Below are 21,637 nucleotides of genomic sequence, written 5' to 3' on the forward strand. Positions count from 1 at the left end.
GCTTCTTTACTGACCTCGGTTAAGTCCAGTCTAGAAGCCTCTCTTCTCCACCGGGACCGATCTTGTCTTCCTTACACAGAGTGACTGGATGAGGGGGAAGCAGAAGTGGAAGAGAAAGCACTTTAAAAGGGAGGGGGCAGAGCGGCACTATTCCCTGTGGGAACCTCCACCCCCTCAGCAAAACACTAGAATTAAATCCACCAAAAGTAAAACAGGAGGAAAGTTTTCACTAAACACTCTGGTGCCCCAAACTGGGGAATTATCATCTTGATTTGCTATCCTTTGAGCCCTGGATCAGTTATCTTCTCAAGTGAGAAGAAAACTTCTGCTGCTTCCCACACACCCAGTCACTCTGTGTAAGGAAGAAAAGATCGGTCCTGGGGGAGAAGAGAGTGTTCTAGACATGAGGAATGGGGTAGCCAAAATTTGGTTGCCACTAGTACCTCTAGTGTACTCTTGAAGCCATAACTATATAGAAAGAGTACATTTAATTATGAGTTCCATGACCTTAAACATTCTTGTAAATATATTGTAGCCAGTGAAACCTATATTGTATTCCTCCAGACCTTTCCTTAGGGAGATCCTGGGGCATCCATAGAAGTTTTTAGAAGTCAGTTGTGAAATTACTTTTTTATTCTCACGGGTTCAATACCATGGGTACATGATACCTCATTAATACATTTTAATGTGTTTAAAATACATTAAATACATTTTAATATTAATGTGTGTTAAAATATGTTTTATTAGGCAAGTAATATATGTTCAATGTGGAAGATTTTAAAGATTTAATTAAGCAAATAGGAGAAAATAAAAACCGTCCATAATCGCACCTCCAAAATAGAATCAGTTTGCATTTTTGCATGTTTCCTCCCAGATTTCTTTTTTTCATGTATAGATATATTGTATACAAGGTGGAATCATTTAATATACTGTTTTATAAGCTGCTTTTTCACATAGCACAATTTATCCCGAATATCTCTCCATGGCAGTAAACCATTACATAGATTTTTAGACAAAAAGTCATCAGACCTTGGTCCTTGTGTTTCGAGACACTGGAGAAGCCTCCACTTAGCCCCAAGGCTGAGGACTTTGTCCATCTCTATACAAAACACACTCTCTGCCTTGTGGAGTTTTTAAGTCCCCAAGCGGTTTCTCTTGCAAAGCGGGTGGAGAGGTCTGCATCTGGACTCCTATCTCTGCCCGGTACTCTTGTCCTACTGTTTATCTACTGAGAGGTCTCAGTGTCATCCTGGTGGCTCTGACACAGAACTGCAAATGAGCTTTTTCTGCCTTGCATCTTCTGATGGATAAACGTCAGGAGACACACAACACTGCCAACTGGCCTCTTAAAACCAAGACCATCTGCCGTTCAGAATGCTGACATCCTCCCCATCTTATAATTTCCATTTCTATAGCTGGCTCTCAATTGCTGCTTCCCCTGGGAGCCAAGATCCAAAGATAATTAAAACCCACAGATAAGAACCAAACTTCATGATAGTTTAAATCTCCTTCTCGTCTACCTTTCGACTAGAGCTGCTCACAAATGGACTGATTTGAGCTTCTCCTCCTTTTATTTCCCCTGATTAGCCCCTGATTCAGAGCCCAATGAGCAATGGGGTAGCCAAAATTTGGTTGCCAGACAGACAAGCAACCAGCCTGTCTTTATGATCCTGCAGTTTGAGCGTATCAGTCTGTGAAACCTCCCATGACTTCACTGTGAAGAGTACTTAGCAAGATATTTCATACCAGTAGAATCAGACACTTACTATGCCATCGTGGTTCTTTATCCAGACGTTTTACCCAGGAACACATAAATTGCCTTTTGCTACCTAGATTTTCCAAAAGCCTATCAGAGCTCTTCAAATAAGTTCTAAGTAATTGATATTCCTTTTTTTTAACACTATCTTGATCTCCTCTTTCCTCAGTCTGCCATCTTACCTCCACCCTCCTGCAAAAAAAAAAAAAAATCTCTATACACACACATACACATCTGTGTGTATTTATATGTATATTTATATACAGACATAATACACACAAATACACATTTTAAAAAATGAATCAGAGTCACCATTCTCTAGCCGCAGATATTTTTATTCTTTTACCTTCTCCACCGAGGAACACGGAGCCTCAAAATCACTGGGCACCCAGTGCGCCCCCATGCATGTGGCATCCTTTCCTCCCTGGCCAGCGCGGGCAGCTGCTTCAACCATCTGGTCCTCTCTCCCCCAACTTCAAGCCTCCTTTCAGCACTGTCAGATCTCTTCTCCCCCTTCTTTCCTTCTGGACAATGCCCTGACATTTTTGTCCTCTCAGGGAGGACGTATGATGTATCTGAAAGAACAAACTTTGAGACCACGGTATTTTCTGCCACCATCGCAGCTGTTAAAGTTTCCTGAAGCAGCACTACCTATTTAACAGATTTTTGGTTTTTGGTCTTTGTTTTTTCTTAAAGGAAGCCATTCCATGCTTTGGCTCTCATGGCACTCCTGCGGCTTGTTGGTTGTAACTGGAAGAAAGGGTTACGGCCTTCTGGTTACATCACAGATGCTGAGAAGGGCCATTTTGATTGAGACACAGCCCAGCACTTAGTTCTGAGATTTCTCCCCATCTTGTTGTATAAGTGGCTTATTCCTCAGCAGTCGTAGTGATTCAGGCCCTGTGGGATCACTCCAGCCTATTTGAATAAGCTGTCGATAACATTAAAAGCCTTCCCAGACACTGACGTTTACCAGCATTTACAGGCCAGTGCAAATGGGATGAGTGGCTTTTGGATGTTTTCGGTTTCTCCTCGGTGTTTGTTAAACTGTTAAGGTATTTATCAGAAATGGCCATTGGACACAAACGCATTCTAGTATGTGCTTTTAATTGTAATTTTGCTGAAACTGTTGGACTCAATTTCTTGTTGGATCATGTCCTTAGCCCCGGAAAGGAATCCTGGAAGTGCTGAAAAGAAATTCTGTGTGAATTACCCCTATTTAGTAGAAGACCAGTCAGAGCTGGCACAGCCTCCTAAGCTTTCAGCCAAAACTGAGTGTGAGGAATGCCAATTAGGAGACGGGGAGAGGGGCCCAGATCTGTGCCCCCCTCCGCACCGCTCCCCTCCTATCCCACCCGACACAGCGCCCCAGGCTCACCGACCAGCGAGGTGCCAAGCCAGCTGGACCCCAGACTAGAAAACAAGGAACACGATTCAAAGCTATCAAGGGACCTGGGGAGATGGCCATGGCAGGATTGATTTCATTTGCATCCTGGATGAGATTCAGGACATTGATGACTTCTCCCTAGAAATTTGTGTTTCACACAAATCGTGAATTATGTAGGTATTCTTTCCTTTTATTATTATTATTTTGGAGTCCATAGCTTTGATCAAGTTCTTAGATCTTAGAGGAACCCATGGCTAAAAAGTGTTTAAGAACCGTGGTTCTAATTTTCCTCTCCCGTTTAAAATAGCCTCCCCTTTGCTGACTCTAAGCTTTATTCACGCTGTCCTAGAAGGGAAGAAGTTTGAGGTGTTCTGAACCTCCAAGTTCAAAGTTTGAGGTGTTCTAAACCTCCAACTTTGGCTAGTGGGGTTAGGGGGCCTTTTAAACCCAAACCCTCATCTTCCTGAGAACCCAGGGAGTCCAAGAAATCACAGAACCAGAGGGAGGCTGCTCAGAATCAGAGAGAGGCTTAACAGTGCGTGTGTGGGAGGTGATACTGTCCACTCCCAACGTGGTCTGAGGGCTGTGGGAAGATGCTGGACTGCGTAGCAGAACTGGGCAAAGTGGCTGCCAGTTTGGCTCTGTGAACGAACCTTTATTATTTTGGCTCAAGTGGGCATAGATTCCCACAACTTTGGCTATAGCCCCAAACGGCTGGAAGTCCAAATACACCTGCAGGATTCTGAATTCTAAAATACACCCTACTAAGAGTAATTTAAAAGTATATGGGGGGCTTCCCTGGTGGCACAGTGATTAAGAATCCTCCTGCCAATGCAGGGGACACGGGTTCGATCCCTGGTCTGGGAAGATCCCACATGCCACGGAGCAACTAAGCCCGCGAGCCATAGCTACTGAGCCTGCGCACTGCTACTGCTGAAGCCCACGCGCCTAGAGCCCGTGCTCCGCAACAAGAGAAGCCACCGCAATGAGAAGCCTGCGCACGGCAACGAGGAGTAGCCCCAGCTCATTGCAACTACAGAAAGCCCACGCGTAGCAACGAAGACCCAACACAGCCAAGAATAAATAAATAAATTTATAATAAATAAATAAATAAATAAAAGTATATGATCTTTTGGCCCATAAGTATAGTGAGAATTGATTATAGTTATTTTGTTTTCCACTAGGGATATAATTTCCTCATGAGTATGGCTATTGGTCAATATGGAAAGAATGGGTGCTTGAATGACGTATATAAATTAAACAGTCTCCTTTTTATGAATGACTGATCTGGGACTTCCCTGGTGGTCCAGTGGTTAGGACTTAACCTTCCAATGCAGGGGGTGGAGGACCTTCCTGGTCCGGGAGCTAGGGTCCCATATGCCTTGTGGCTAAAAAACCAAGACAAAACAGAAGCAATATTGTAACAAATTCAATAAAGACTAAAAATGGCCCACATCAAAAAAATCTTTAAAAAAAAAAAGAATTATCTGAAATGACACAAATAAGAATGAAATCAAGTCATAATCAAGTCCTTTTCATATGCAATTAGGTTTTGAGAGTTTAAGGACCGTCCTTTATTGTCACACACTGTGATGAATTGACCAGATATACATACAGGAAAAAGAAATAAAGCTATGAAATTTTTATTTTTAAAAGTTTTCAGGCTTCCCTGGTGGCACAGTGGTTAAGAATCCACCTGCCAATGCAGGGGACACAGGTTCAATCCCTGGTCCGGGAAGATCCCTCATGTCGCGGAGCAACTAAGCCTGTGTGCCACAACTACTGAGCCCACGCCACAACTACTGAGCCCCCACCACAACTACTGAAGCCCACGCACCTAGAGCCCATGCTCTGCAACAAGAGAAGCCACTGCAATGAGAAGTCCACGCACCACAATGAAGAGTAGCCCCTGCTCTCCGCAGCTAGAGAAAGCCCGTGCACAGCAATGAAGACCCAATGCAGCCAAAAAAAAAAAAAAAAGTTTTCTATTAATGTCTTCATATCAACATTATTATCAGTATTGTAGACAAGGCTCAACCTTATTTTATTTTATTTTATTTTTTATTTTTTTCTGGTACGCGGGCCTCTCACTGTTGTGGCCTCTCCTGTTGCGGAGCACAGGCTCCGGACGCGCAGGCTCAGCGGCCATGGCTCACGGGCCCAGCCGCTCCGCGGCACGTGGGATCCTCCCGGACCAGGGCACGAACCCGTGTCCCCCGCATCGGCAGGCGGACTCTCAACCACTGCGCCACCAGGGAAGCCCTCAACCTTATTTTAAAGGGGAGATTCTAAGTAACTTTTATTTTGCACTATCTGATTGGCTAAATTCCCTCCTGCTAAACTTTTTTTTTTTTTTTTTTTTTTAAGATTTAGTTTTATTTAATTTTGACTGTGTTGGGTCTTCGTTGCTATGTGCGGGCTTTCTCTAGTTGTGGCGAGCAGGGGCTACTCTTCATTGCGGTGCAAGGGCTTCTCATTGCGGTGGCTTCTCTTGTAGCAGAGCATGGGCTCTAGGTGCACGGGCTTCAGTAGTTGTGGCACACGGGCTCAGTAGTTGTGGCTTATGGCTCAGTAGTTGTGGCTTGTGGGCTCTAGAGCTCAGGCTCAGTAGTTGTGGTGCACAGGTTTAGTTGGTCTGCAGCATGTAGGATCTTCCTGAACTAGGGCTCGAACCCGTGTCCCCTGCATTGGCAGGTGGATTCTCAACCACTGCGCCACCAGGGAAGTCCCAGGCTTGACAACATTTAGTTCAGGGGAATGATGCTTATTGGTTTTAATTATTCTCAAAATGGATTTGGGTTAAAGAATAGCTTCTAATTCATTATTGTAACATTGGTAAAATTATAAAATATATCTTGCAATTTAAAACTTTTGAGCTCTTTAGAAACTGCAAGTGTAAAGCCCCTTATCCAGCGTCATCTGAAGTCCGTCTACCAACTGTACCTTGCCCCAAAGTTTTGGCTTAATTTATGTTGTACATGTTGTAGTGTAAATAACATGAATGAGAAAACAATGCAAATAATAAGGACCTAAGGGAAAATAAAATGGGAGTTTTGAAGAGCTCACATCACTATGCGTGTCAGTGTAACTTTTTAGTAAGTACAGAGAGATTTAAATATATTTAGAGTTGTGTTTCTCCCTTAAGCTATTGGCCACACACTAAATGGCTTGATGAATTGGTTTCTGTGTATATATCCCTACAAAAAGAATCTTTTCTAGTACATGCTTAACAATCAAAAAGAGTAATTTATATTTTTTTTCAATTAATTCTTTCGTGGAATGGAGACAGTATCTCCGTATTTCATATACCTCTTCCAATATATATTTATTTCACAATGCTTTTTTCAGCATTGCAAGTGGACACCTTTAGACCGTAGATGTACACATCTACAGTTTGCTTGCTTTGAACTTCTGTATAGTTGTTCTGGCAGGGGATGTAAATAGCATAATTAGATGCTGTGTAATTAGATGGAAACATATTTCAGTTAGATAGAAAAATCTGGTTACCACAGCAGCTTCTCCTTTTGTCCTAGAGCAGCATTTAATTTTTTTTTCCCTTTTCAGTTCCCGACTAGAGTTGTTTACAGTTTTTTTTTCTTCACAAATGCCGGTCACCTGGAGATACGGCAGTTGATCAACAAAACTGATTACTGTGCAGGTGTAAACCAGATAGTTTAGGTCCCCAAACCATCCTGGACCAGAAGAAGTATTTCGTTTTCTCCACTAATGAACTTCACAGGATAGTTCTAAACCGTCCCTTTACATCTTAGGTTTGAAAATTAGAGCCTCATTGTAATGCCATTTAGCTGGTCCAGGTGGGAGCCTGTGTAATCCAGGTAAGCTACTGAGATGAAGTGAAAACTCAGTAGGTCAGAGAAAGAACATGAGTTATGTGACCACCCCAGCATCATCATTATTGGTCAGGGAAAGGCACTTAGGCACCTGAGTTCGCCTTATCTGCTCTACTGATGGGGGATGATAATTTCATTGCATATGACTTTTTTTTTTTTTTTTTTTGCGGTACGCGGGCCTCTCACTGTTGTGGCTCCTCCCGCTGCGGAGCACAGGATCTGGACGCGCAGGCTCAGCGGCCATGGCTCACGGGCCCAGCCGCTCCGCGGCATGTGGGATCTTCCCAGACCGGGGCACGAACCCGTGTCCCCTGCATCGGCAGGCGGACTCTCAACCACTGCGCCACCAGGGAAGCCCCGCATATGACTTTTGATGAGAATGCCTTAGTGAGATCGGCAGCGAGGGGGAGATGAATCTCAGAGAACGATTTTGGAGTGTGTGTATGTATGTTTAAGTAGCATTCTAGTGATTCTGAAAATCACCTAAGGAAGATGTAATCAGCTAGACCATACTGGCTTATCAACATCGGGCCATGTTTCTGCATTTCTAATTTGATTACTTGGAAACTAGTATCATTAAACTAAAAGACATTGCGCTGTATGTCTTGAGAGAGAGAGAGAGAGAGAGAGAGAGAGAGAGAAAAAGACAGATTAATGATACTTCAGGAAATGCTCTAACTCTACCCAGGAAATGAACTCTTCTCACTAATTTTGCATTCCAGCCTAAAACAGCCCTGTCCATGCTCTATAATTAGAAATATAATAAATAGTCAGATCGAGGCACTAGGCAAAATGTCAGATTTATTTTCTTCACTCCCACATGTACTATATTTGGTTTATTGTCTTCTTGGTCAAGGAAGAAATTTTATTTACATATTAGTGTCAGAAAATATAAAAGTAAGTGATTCACCAAATTTACCATTTGGGGTATACTCTATTTTTGTATAATACTAATTAACCATGTTTTGAAACATAAGGTGCAGGAAAGGCTTCCCTGTAGTATTCATATTGTAACTTTTCAGCCCACAGAAGTGTGCTGCATTTTGAACCCATATGACCAGTAAATACCTCTATCCTAAATGTCTGGAAGGAAGGTGCCCAGTGTGATTTTCTGTGCACGAAAATGTGTCTCAAGACACCAACATGAGGATTACAGGGCTTTAGAGTGCTGTAAAGTTAGTTTTCTGTTTAGACCTACATCATGTCGTAAGGTATTTAGAAATTAACTGGTGCAAAATAATATACCGTTTACTAGAAATCATTTTAGAGGCCCATAGCCTTATAATCCTTCTAGATAATCTTTATTAGGTATGTCCCCACAAGCATACTGCGGCCTGCTGCATGCGTTTGATATTACAGCGTTGCAGACAACCGCTTTCTCAGACTTTACAATGGATCAAAGACAGTCGTCATGCTGATAGGTAATTCTGGAAGAGTGTCGGTTTCCCTGGATCTCAAGGGCCTCACTCTCAGAACCTGCTCCCATCCTAGACTCCACTCACCTCCCCACTAGCACCCACCAGGTAGGCCCGGAAATCATATGATTAGACCAGAGATGTAAGGTGGGTGCTGCTTGTTGCTGGAGGGAGGCGGAGGTGATACAAGAAACTTGCAAGACCACGGAATAGAGGAGATGAACATAAGAGAAACAAGGAACCAACTGAACTATGGAAAATTGAGTACTCAATTGTGTGAAGTTCAAAGTTGTTTTCTTAGAGAACCGATCAAGAGGAACTAGGGTTAACCCTCAAGTAGGGTTGATTTGTTAGACATAAGGAAGGCCAAGCTTCCCTGGTGGGTTTGATATGACGTAGGACCAGAGCTTGGTACCTTTTAGTAATGACTCATGGTTTTAAGGGCTGCAGCGTATGGGTCGACATCCCTGAACACCCTAATCATATACTTGACCCTGTGGCAATTTAGAAAAGCCTGTTTGGCATCAGTGGAGAAGCTGTACTTCATCTGAGGTGAAGATGAGTCACCTATATATATAATGCGTGACCTCTTGACAAAAAACTACATGATAAGCAAAAAGTTTGGTCTGTAATCTCCTAGGGGTGTTATGGGGAAGGGAGAGAGAGAAACTAGCTCATTTGCATGTCGTCCTGCCCAGAAAAACTTTTGCTGATTGAAGCTCTATTTTTTTTTTTTTTTTTTGACTGTGGGTAGAGCACTTAACATGAGAGCTACCCTTTTAACAAAAGTTTAAGTGTGCAGCCCAGTATTGTTGACTATAGGTACAGGGTTATACAGAAGATCTCTAGAACTTATTTATCTTTCTTAACTGAACCTTTATGTCAGTTGACTAGTAACTTCCCATTTCTTCCACCTCCAGCTCCTGGCAACCACCATTCCACTCTTTGATTCTAGGAATTTGACTGTTTTAGATATCTCATGTATGTGTAATCATGCGGTATTTATTCTTCTGTGATTGGCTTATTTCATTTAGCATGATGTCCTCAAGGTTCAACCATGTTGTCACATATTGCAGAATTCCTTTCTTCTTTTAAAGGTTAATAGTATTCCATTGTCTGTATCTACTGCATTTTCTTTATTCATTTATCTGTCAAGGGACACTTAGGTTGTTTCCACATTTGGCTATTGTGAGTAGTGATGCAACGAACAAGGGAGTGCTAATATCTCTTCAAGATTCTGATTTCAATTACTTTGGATAAATACCCAGAAATGGGATTGCTGGATCATATGGTAGTTTTACGTTTAAGTTTTTGAGAAAGCTCCATACTGTTCTGCATAGCAGTTGTACCATTTTACATTCCTACCAACAGAATGCAAGGGTTCCAATTTCTCCACATTCTTGCCAACACTTGTTGTCTCTTGTTTTGTTTCGTTTTTAATATAATAACCATCCTGACAGGCGTAAAGTGATGTCTCACTGTGGTTTTGATCTGCATTTCCCTGATGATTAGTGACATTGAACATTTTTCATATATCTCTTGGCCATCAGTATGTCTTCTTTGGAAAAATGCCTGTTTAAGTCTTTAGCCCATTTTTAAAGAGTTGTAGGAGTTCCTAATATATTTTGAAGATGAACTCCTTGTCAGATGTATGGTTTGAAAATATTTTCTCCCATTCCATAAGTTGCCTTTTTATTCTGTTGATTGTTTCCTTTGCTGTGAAGAAGATTTTTGGTTTGATCTTAGGGGAAAAGCTTTCAGTTTTTCACCAATAAGTATAATGTTTCCTGTGGGCTTTTCATAATTAGTCTTTATTATGTTGAAGTACTTTCCTTCTATTTCTAGTTTGTTTAGAATTTTTATCATGAAAAGCTGTTAGATTTTGTCAGAGGCTTTTTCTGTATTTATTGAGATGATCTATGATTTTTATTCTTTATTCTGGTGATATGGTATCTCACATTAATTGATTTTCATGTACTGCAACATCCTTCCATCCTAAGGATAAATCTCACTTGGTTGTGGTGTACAATCCTTCTGATGTGCTGTTGCCTTCAGTTTGCTAGTATTTTGATGAGGAACTTTGCATCTATATTCATCAGAGATATTGGCTGTAGTTTTCTTTTCTTGTGGTGTCTTTATCTGGTTTTGGTATCGCGTTAATGCTGGCCTCATGAAATGTTTGGAAGTGTTCACTCCTCTTCCATTTTTTGAAAGAGTTTGAGAAGGATTGGCACTAATTCTTCTTTAATTGTTTGGTGTGATTCACCATGAAGCCATGTGTTTCTCTGGTTTTCTCTTTTGGGAGATTTTGATCACTGATTCAATTGCTATACTAATTATAGGTCTGTTCAGACTTTCTATTTCTTCATAATTTAGTCTTGGTAGGCTGTATGTTTCTAGGAATTTATCCATTTCTTCTAGGTTATCAAGTTTGTTGGTGTATAGTTGTTCATAGTGGTCTCTTACGATCCTTTTTATTTCTGTAGTGTCAGTTGTAATGACTCCTCTTTCATTTCTGATTTTATATGAGTCTTCTTTTTATCTTAGTCTAACTAGGTATTTGTCTATTTTGCTTATCTTTGAAAAAACTAACTGGAAAATTCACAAGTATGTGGAAATTAAACAGCATGCTCTTGAACAACCATTAGGTCAAACAAGAAATCAAAAAAGACATTAGAAGATACCTCAAGGACTTCCCTGGTGGCACAGTGGTTAAGAATCCATCTGCCAGTGCAAGGTACATGGGTTCGAGCCCTGGTCCAGGAAGATCCCACATGCCGTGGAGCAACTAAGCCTGTGCACCACAACTACTGAGCCTCCACTTTAGAGCCTGCAAGCCACAACTACTGAGCCCACGTGCCCCAACTACTGAAGCCTGTGTGCTCTAGGGCCTGTGCTCCACAACAAGAGAAGCCACTGTGATGAGAAGCCCGCTCGCCGCAACTAGAGAAAGCCCACGCACAGCAATGAAGACCCAAAACAGCCAAAAATTAATTAATTAATTATTTTTTTTAAAAAAAGATGTTACCTCAAGACAAATGAAAATGAAAACGAAAATTACCAAAACTTATGGGATGCACAAAAATAGAAGAGGGAAGTACATTGCAATAAATGTTTACATTTTAAAAAGGAGAAAGATCTCAAATAATCTAACTTTACACCTCAAGGAGCTAGAAAAAGAACAAATTAAGCCCAAATTTAGCAGGAGGAAGGAAATAAATATTAGAGAAGAAATAAATGAGATAGAAAACAGAAAAACAATAGGAAAATGTCAAAACTAAGAGTTGGCTTTTGTTTTGTTTTGTTTTTTTGTTTTTTTTTCGGTACGCGGGCCTCTCACTGTTGTGGCCTCTCCCGTTGCGGAGCACAGGCTCCAGACGCGCAGGCTCAGTGGCCATGGCTCATGGGCCCAGCCGCTCCGCGGCATGTGGGATCTTCCCAGACCAGGGCACGAACCCGTGTCCCCCGCATCGGCAGGCGGACTCTCAACCACTGCGCCACCAGGGAAGCCCAAGTTGGCTTTTTTTATTGTAACTTTTCTTAACTCTAAAATTAAGAAAATAAGTGTGCCTGCAGTAGCCAGTGTAATTGAAGCAGGTCAGGTATCTATATCCACGTGATCTGGGGCAGAATGCTTTACCATGCCTCTTAGTTTAGGAATGTAGAAAATGTTCACTGTGAAAACTCTCTAAGAGGTATTTGAAGTTACTGATGGGCTGTGCTGTCAGTGACTGCCAGGAGAAAGCAGTGCATCATCCCTCTGTATCAAACCTTTTGGACCATTTGCTATAGAATCATCTTGGTCAGCTCATGTCCGCAGCGGGCTCCCAGACTCACCTACAGTTACTTAGTGTTCACTCATTCTTTGCCAGGGTGCACCTGAAATGATGCTGGGAGTCTGGCTCCTTGTTTGATTCACTCTTTTTCCTTGTCTAAAGCACTTTCCAGTGGGGACAATAACCTCATACACTGAGCTCAGTGTAAACAGGAAATCTGGCAGCAATAACTGGACCAAGGGCTAACTTTGCAAAGCCAAGTTTTAATGAGTAATTTGCAAAATAATTAATCAGGAGGCCACTGTCGCTAGAAAATGGGCTAAGTGCACCCCACACTGACTTGCTGCCTTTCCTGGCTTCCTGAGGTGACGGTCATAAGGAGAAGGTATTTTAAGGCCCATAAAATACCTTAAAATACCTTTTCCTACAAGTAAGCTTCTCTAAGTAACCTGCTGTTACCAGGATCGAAGGGAGAAGTTGTGAACTCCAGAATCCACTTCTTTAGTCTTAAAAAGCTGCAGATCATGAGCTATTAATGACCCATTAATGGATGAGAAAATCAGTTTAGTGATTCAAAACCAACTATCAAAAAAAAATTAAGTGAAATAAACTAGAAATATCAAAGTGTGTCATGTATTATAAGGTTAAATATTTTGTAAAACAAATTTTTTATACACATATAAATATGTGTACATGTATGTTGGTACTGAGTTATAATATACTATCTATTTCTTAATCTTGGTCAGAGAAGTTTGTCATTACTTTATTTAAAACTTTTTTGAAATATGGAAAATTTTTTTTCAATTACATTTTAGATATAGTGATCAAGAGAGTTTATTTCTTTATGCTTAGGAAAAATAACTTCTCTAGGAAAATAATGAATGCACTTAAAGTTGCTATAATTAGACAAAAGAAATGAGTATACTTATATGATCCTCCAAAAAAATTTGACATTAGATGTAAACTGGTATCTCATGCTATTAATTTAAGTATCCTAAATATTTCAAAGCTATATTTATAACTATATTTTTGTAAATGCCATTGAAGTATGCAAATCAATGATGATAATGCAAATACTTTAAGTATTTAAACATTTTAAATAGCATTTCAAAATTTAGAGTCTTGACCCTAAAAATAAAACATAAAATCTAATTTTAAAAAGCACAAACAGCAAGCTTATAGGTTTTCCCAAGGAGTAGAGTACACAATTGGGCTATTTCAAGGCTGTCACCAGTATATGTCTTTCATATATTGTCATAGAAACTCTATAAAGCCCTATTACTTTTAGTATTTAAGTAGTTTTATTCATCATTCACAGTGGCACATTTCTTTTTTTGGGTGGGGGGATCATTTTGTTTTAAAGAATTATTATTTTTACTTAAAATATGTAAAACAGAGAAGCAACATAGGAACATACACTCCAGAACCAGATTGCTTGGGTTATGTGACCAAGAGCTGGTTCTTTAACCTGTCTCTGCTTCACTTTCTTCATCCATAAGATGGAAGAATGGGCAGTTTCTGTATTAAGAAGGATTAAATGAGTTAATATTTATAAGTCTGGCAAGTTAGGAAGTGCTAAGTGTCTGCTGTTATTATGGCACATACTCAACCTTCATTAATTCAACAAGCATTCACATCACACCTAGAAGATCAAATGCTGAACTGTAGATGAAAAGGCAGCCTCCAGCATCTAAAGAGTACAACTGGGCAGGTCAAATTCCTGGAAGGATAAATAGGAGACAGTGATGGAGGAAGCAAAGTGCCAATTTGGTGACAGGGGGAGGGTGAGCTGGGGCGAGCAGTGAGGGTGAAAACTCACTTTTCTTAAATAAGTTCTAGTTGCCCACAGTCGAAACAAAGTCCAGATGTTGACATTTATTTTGGATTTTCCCCTTGGCCAAGCAGCCTAGTTCCTGGCTTTTTCTTTCCTTACCATCTCGTGTAAGCTTCTTGTTGCCATTTCTCTAGTCTGGCTTTTCTCTAAGCGTTCAGTCTCAATGAAGCTGTCGAAGGGCTGCAGTCGTGATGCAGGTGTAACTGATCACACAGGACTCCAGGTGCAGGTGTGGTTCTCTCAGAGCTGATCCATATCCTGCAGTTGGTTGGCCCACCTATCATTGGTAGAAAAAGGAATTACTGCTTTAGTTTATAGACTTTCTTACCTCCCCTTCCCAAGCCAACTGCCATACTTGCAAAATGCTTCAAATATTCTCTAATCATGCTAGGTATGTAGCACAGATCTTCTAAAGTACATTTTACCTGTGAACGTGTAAGCCCTGGATGGTTCTGATTTCTCTAATAATTTGTCACGCTGTGTCTTTACTCATAAAGTCAGTATTACAAAATGAAGATTGAGGCCCAGTGTTGTGAGTAAAGGAGTTGTTTCAGGGAAGTAGAAGTCATATTTGTTAAGCACTTGTAAGTCGCAGCTCTGAGGGTCCAAATAGGAATCAGACGCTCAAGGACCTTGGACCTGGATGGGGAAACAGAAACAGATGCGGTTCCAAGTATTAGAAGCATGCTAGTAAATTACAAATGTGTTTCCATGGTGGCTCAGAGGAGGAAGTGGTCAGTTACGCTTTGGGTGTGGAGGTGGTGTTAGGGACCTCACACTAGCATTCTCCCTGGGGAGAAGCCGCACATGTTAACTAAGGACCTTCTGCAGGTGGGACACAGTGCCCAGGAGCTGGGCTACACACCAAGATGGGACAGTGAGAAGGTAGACCAGGAAGCTGCCCAGGTAGCCACATCTCACCCAGCCCTGTACACACACGGCTGCATCTGAGCTGAGGTCATGTCCTAGCCCACTGCATACCTATACGTACCCCGTGCCTGTTACTACAGGGATGGCTTAGAAGCTATGTCTCTGTCTACGGACCTGAGAATATGTTTATCTTATATAAAATATGCAGGAGATGCTGAAGCAAGCAGGTGAAAGATAAACCTCTCCCCCAAATGGTCAACATCATCAGCAAGACAGAAATTTGTTCCAAATATAACTGCAGAAAGTTAACAATGGGAAGGAAAAGGAAGAGAAGCTTTGGGAAGGAGTCTGACTTTGAATTAAATAACAGATGATTCACAAGCGAAGAATAAAGGCTAAGCCTTGAAACTAAAAATGAGAAAGTCAATTTGATGCAAAAGGAGAAACATCATGAGGAAGAATTCAAGTGACTGAATGAAATTAAAACTGATTTATTAGGTGATGGAGATACAGCTGGAAGCTCAGCATCCCATCTGGAGGAAAAAGGGAGGAAATTAACCTTCTATGTGACTGTCCTGGACTCAATAATAATGTTGAAGGAGAAGGGAAGGGAGCCTTGGTGAGAAAAATAAGGAGGGTCAGTTATGCACAGAAGAGAAGTTTCCAGGTTGGGATCAAGAAACCAAGATGATTAAATCAACACAGAATATCATGTGTAACAATGAAAGTGATGACAAGACCATCTTCTCAAACTGTATCCTGAGCAAGGGAAATCCCGGGATGGGGACAGCAGGGATACATGCAGATGATAGAAGATGGTTTCAGGAGTTCAGGAACCAAGAAATAAATCAATAACAATAACAATAACAACACCACCAACAGCACCCCTAACCTGTAGAGCCTCAACATAAGCAAGACCTAAGATAGACTAAAAGGCATCACGTTGTTCTTCCCGAGCCACAGCAGGTATGTGTTTGCCCAGCCACCCGTCTCCTGAGTCAGGAAAATGGCCAGATCTAAACAAACAAAACAAACAAGACTGAAAAAAACCCCTAAAGATTCAAAGACAAGGGCTTGATGGTTCAAATCTGAAATGGAAAGAGCAGAAATGTCGTAACTGAGAGAGGAAAAGGAGATTGTTACCAGAACATGGACGGGTCTTGCAGAGGAGGCAGGTTCCCTGAATTCTGAGCTCACTGCTGAGCTCACGGCTTCTCCCGCCTGGCTTTGTGGCTCTAGTGGTGGGGTTGCCCAGTGTGTTTCCTTTTCCTTGCTTATAGAACAAGAGGATGGGAATAAATGAATTCTAAGATCCTCACCACACTTAAAGATTTCCGTAAGGATATAGAGAGTATAAACTGAATTCAGTTCTCATGACAAGTTCAAAGTGAATTCGCTACTCAGGATGTAAGAATGAGGTTTCTGTCTGTTGGTCATTTACTTATTTCCCTTCTTTTTTTTTTTTCTTTTTTCTTTTTCCCTTCTTTTTTTAGATCGCCAACCCACTCCTGATCTGTCTAGGTTCACAAAAAATATCTGTTACATCTGGTTCCTCAGAACCTTTCTAGAATGTCATATTGTCGTCATAACTTCTCTCCCAATTTCAATAAGAATGGGCACATTTTGAATCATTAAAGGCCATAATGTCCAAAGTTTGTACATATTCTGCCTATTTTGCTCCTGTCTAGCTGCATCTTGAGATGCCAGGGCCCTTGGTTTCCTTGGCTCTGTGGGTGCTACCTTTTGGGAAATACAGTACCCAAAGGATTTAAACAGTGTCTGTTTAAAGTTGCATTGGGAAGGGTGGAGGAAATAGGTGAAGGTGGCTCGAAGGTACAAACTTCCGGTTATAAGAAAAACAAGTCATTGGAATGTCATGTACAGGATGGAGACTATAGCTAACAACACTGTATTGTATATTTGCTAAGAGAGCTTGAAAGTTCTCATCACAAGGAAACAAAAAATGTGCAACTATGTGCGGTGATGGATGTGAACTAAACCAATTGTGGTAATCATTTCGTCATATACTTAAATCATTCCACGATACACCCTAAACTTATACAGTGTTGTATGTCGCATATATCTCGATAAAGCTAAGGGAAAATCAGGTTGATTGTGCAATAGACTGTTGCTTGATACCTTCAGCTACCGTGATAAACATCAAATGAAAAGCGGGAGGCGCACGCTGCCTCGTGTCTACTACCGAGTCGAGCGCTGTCTCTCTTGTTCAGTGTAATTGGGCAGCAACACAGCTGATAAACCAAAGGACAGAAAAGTCATTTCAGCCTGCCAATTAAACACGGTGCGGCACTGACTTTGTATACCTAGGGTGCTAATGTGATCCCAAGGAATCAGAAAAGTGGGACCCCTCTGCTTTGTATAGGTTCCAAGAGAAAGACAAGTTATTTAAGAATATTGTCAAACCTTCCATGAAAATACACCCTTAAGAAGATTGAAGAAGAGGCCCTGCGGCCAGAAGGGGCAAATCAACAAGAGTGGAGTTAGAGAAAGATGCTAGAAGGCAAGAGTCAGATGACAAGACTGAGCAGCACAGGGGAAAGTCCTGCTAAGTTTTAGACAACAATCTTGGTCAAGTTACATTTGAATTGCTGATGAGCTGCCACATAGAAGATGCCGCAGAGATAACCGACAGTTAAGATTCCACAGGATGAAGAGATCTGGGGTGGACAGTCGGATGGGGGACCTACAAACGGAGGGCAGATGATAGAATTTGAGTACAGGTGATCAATAAAAAAAGTGGGTAGTAGACCACAGTAGAATCTATTTTCTAAAAAAATTAACACGAGCAAGAAAGCAAAGGCTTCAAGGCTATGTCTACACTAAACTCACAAGTGACGTTGAACAGCCCAGAACATCTTTTAGTGTTCACCGCCATCCTGAAACCTGGAGCTCCCCAAGAAGTTTTTGAAACGGATGCGCCATCTGCATTCCAGGTAGGGTATTTTTGTGATGGGTCCTGTTTACTTTGTGTTTTGATTCTTTTCTAGTATATCCACTAGAGTGGGTTCTGGTACTCCATTTGATCTTTGGCTTCTGAAATATGAGCTTTCTAATAAGTTTAAGCTTGTACATGACCTGTCTTGAACTTGGAAAAATTGTGAGGAAACCCTGGGAAGGGCAGTGTCATTAAGAAAATTCCAGGAGAGAGACTCAAGGGCAAGGAGAGTCTCAGCTAGAAAAATCTACCCCTAGTTGGATGAGGATAAAGGGAGAATAGAGGCAGTTAGTATAATTCGTAAGAAGCCAAATGCAAACTTTAATTAAAACCAAAAAAAGACAAAGAAAAAACTTTAATTTAAAAATTCACTAAAACACCAGGGAAGAAAATAATGATTATCACAGAGTGTATCAGAGGTTTCTGTTAAAGGGGAGGGGAAAAAAGAGCATATTAGGCAGGAGTAGCCATTTGGTTCAAAAGAGGCTTTTTTGAAAATTAGCTTAAGAAAGTGACAGTCATAATTGATGACATGAAGGTAGTAAATCGTTTCCTGCACTTTCTTTTTAATTTAATTACTTGTATCCTCTGAGATATGTCAGGGCATTGGTAATTTTGCAACAGTAGTTATCTGTCCAAATTGAATATTATAGATGTACGTATGTGCCTTCCAAAAGAGGGCAAGACTGTGAGTCTGTAACTTCTAGTTCAGCTCTGAGATTCTTCACCTGGGTTGCTACTCATTAATAGAATTTAAGATATATTAAGTGACAACCAACTGATTCTGTTCTAATCCTTGGCATTCAAATGAGGATATGTTTTCTTTTTTCCTCTTACTCCACAAATAAGTTGTTACATGAGTTTTTAAATTTTCTACTTCACTGGCATACTAGGAAAAATCAGAATGGGGGCAGAATGAAAGCTCACTTGAAATTTTAACCCTGAGATAGACCCATTTTTCCCTTGCCAATAGCAGGAATCTACAGGGACCTTTTGCTTCGACAGATGGAAAATTCCTATTTTGGGAATCAACCCCAACTGTTTTTAAATAGTATTCAGCCATTACTTAATCTAAGGCATGGCTTTTGATCCACTGCTCAGAGGATTAAAAAAAATTCTGGGTTTCAAGTTAAAGGTCAACAAATGCTACGTAGGCCTGCGTGGAAAAGGCAGAGTCACGTGGTTCGTTAGTGCTCACGCGTCCGAGATTCATTCGTGTGGGACTAGCCATTTCTTTTAAGGTTCCTGGTAAAGTTTTTTAAAAATACGTTTTAACAGTTTTTTGATTTATTAAGATATTATAAGGGAGACCCAAATTCAGTTTGATCGCTTGTTTGCACTGAGGTCTCTATCTTTGCTAAGTGAAGTGTGGATAGGACTCAGACAGTTTTCAAAGTACACTGTGTCAGTTCATGACCATGATTGGTGCCTGGACATACTTCCCAGTAGACCTGTACCTTCAGCTTCAGTGTGGTCTGACTGACTGCAGATTAAGTAACAAAGGGGATTGAGACACAGTGGAAACGTGAAGCTAAGTCAGATAAAGAGCACTAGCATTACCCTTGGATGTGGATCAGTGTGGAAGAGGAATCTGGGATCCTGATGCTGTGATAGCTGCCCCTGAAATGTGATGCTCTCAGCCTATGGAGAGACCTGTTCATGTGTATGTACAATACTTCAGTGTGTATCTATTTAGAAAGGACCATCTGTGATATATATGTGTATATATGTAAATATACATGTACACATATATACATAGATCATAAATACGTTCGATAATCCTCTCAAATGTATATATATATATAGAGAGAGAGACAGAGACAGAGACAGGCAGAGCATGCAACCAAGTGTGTGTGCGAGTGTGTGTGTGTGTGTGTGTGTGTGTGTATTCTGTGGAAAGGTGTATGCAGACACATGTATTTATGTACACTTATATTTAAAAATATATCCCAGACGGCTGGAAATCTTTCTCAGACTGTTAACCTGCTTTTCAAGTACATTCCTGAACAAGAGGGAAGTTGTAAATAGTTGTAAATGCCCCTAGACTTATAAAGCATTATCTACCAATTTTGGGTAGATAATGTGTGAGCTTATTGATTAAAATATATTTCTGCTTTTTCTTTAACAGTTTTTCTTTTTTTAAAAAAATAAAGGCAATGGGAAGCTTTTCCAGTGATGTGTGTGTGTGTGTGTGTGTGTGTGTGTGTGTGTGTAATTAATTGTTGGCCTCAGGCCCAGGAACCTTAGAGGGGAGACATCATCATAGAACCCCAGGAGCAAGCTGCTGTTCTGATGTTAGGTCTAACTTTGAAATGTAATTTCCATAGGAGCCCATGGTTCAAATGTGAGGTGTTCTGAACTAAATCTGGAATTTTCAGATTACCATGGAATCAAAATTTATTTGATGAGATAAACCCCTGTACCTAGTGGGAACATAAGCTCTGAGACGCCAGTATTCACATGCATCCGAGTCTATCTTTAATATTGTGATGGCTATTTCTGATTCTGTAACTGTTCGCCAGGAAAGCCTAAAGATTTGCTTCCAACGTAAAGATATATATGGTATAATACCTATACTGTGTAATTATAATATGATAGTAAAGAGACATAGTTTGGTATAGTAAGTTATTTCTAAATATTGCCTTAAAACATGACTGTAAATATACTAGAAGAAAAAAATTAAGTGATTTAGATAATATAGTTAGACTTTGGGTTATTACTATTATTAATGCACTGAAATCTCATTAATTCACACACAACTTGGAGTTGATTATTTAAGTGAAATCTTGGTATAAGTCTCCAATTTCTGTACTTATAAGTATTATAATAAAAAATAATATCTATAATAAAAGTATTTATAATAGTCTCCAATTTCTATATGTATAAGAAAGTATAGTAAATAAAGTTTATAATAAAATAAATAAAAGAATTTATAATTCTATATTGATAATAAAAAATAAGTAGTATGGACAAAATAGACCTGTGAGAGGAGCAACGTGATGAGCGCCTCTCAGTGCTAAGCGCTACAGGTGTTACCTAACTGAATGTCACAAGTAGCCTCTGAGGTAGGTGATGTCATCTGTATTTTACCAGTGAGAAATCTGAGGTTTATGGCTTGCATGACTAACCAGAGTCACGTATCTAAGAAAGTGGACTGAGGGTTTGAACTCGGGTCCTATGCTATTTTGAGTACCAAGCCTCTTTCTAAGTTCCTTAGGAATTTTCATTCTTTCATTCAACAGGTATTTTCTGAGCAACACCGTAGGCATAACAGTATGCCAAGCATTAATTCTTGCAAGCAATCTGCTTATTATCATATTTAGCAATCATTCTCATCCGGGCACTCCAGCAGTGCTGCAGGGCTTCAGTGTTCTGGGACTCTCCTGGACTGTCAGAGACTCCTTTGCATACATTCAAAATACTCGTATCCTAGTAATTTATATTTTTCTGGACCTCATGCCTATCCCCAACTAGTCTAGTGAGTACTGTTTTGCTCCACTTAATTTTGTGTGCCCGAAGTCAACTTAATTTTCTTACTGCCCGAAGTCAACATTCACTATAGGACAGCCACTTCCTGACAGCACTGTGGACGAAGGCTCTTACTGAACCTACACTCTGAAAATGTTCTCACCTATCGAGCTGATGATAGCACAAATCAAAACTTTAAGGTAGAAAACCTTAGAATCTATTCTGAGTGTCAGGTGGAAGGAGGCAGCTGTGAATATGTCTTATTTTTAAAACCAAGAGCAAAGGTTCTCTTGTGTTTGTGCTGCCAGCTTCATGTTTCGAAAA

General features: G+C 40.5%; 1 protein-coding gene across 2 annotated transcripts in view; it reads left to right on the forward strand.

Annotated features, from left to right (window-relative positions):
- The window catches only part of FRY (FRY microtubule binding protein), a 423,367-nt gene that overhangs the window by 10,480 nt on the left and 391,250 nt on the right, over window positions 1-21,637 (forward strand). The gene's annotated exons all lie outside the window — the stretch shown is intronic.

The sequence above is a fragment of the Phocoena sinus genome, chromosome 18 (genome assembly GCF_008692025.1).
Source record: "Phocoena sinus isolate mPhoSin1 chromosome 18, mPhoSin1.pri, whole genome shotgun sequence".
Classification (NCBI taxonomy): Eukaryota; Metazoa; Chordata; class Mammalia; order Artiodactyla; family Phocoenidae; genus Phocoena; species Phocoena sinus.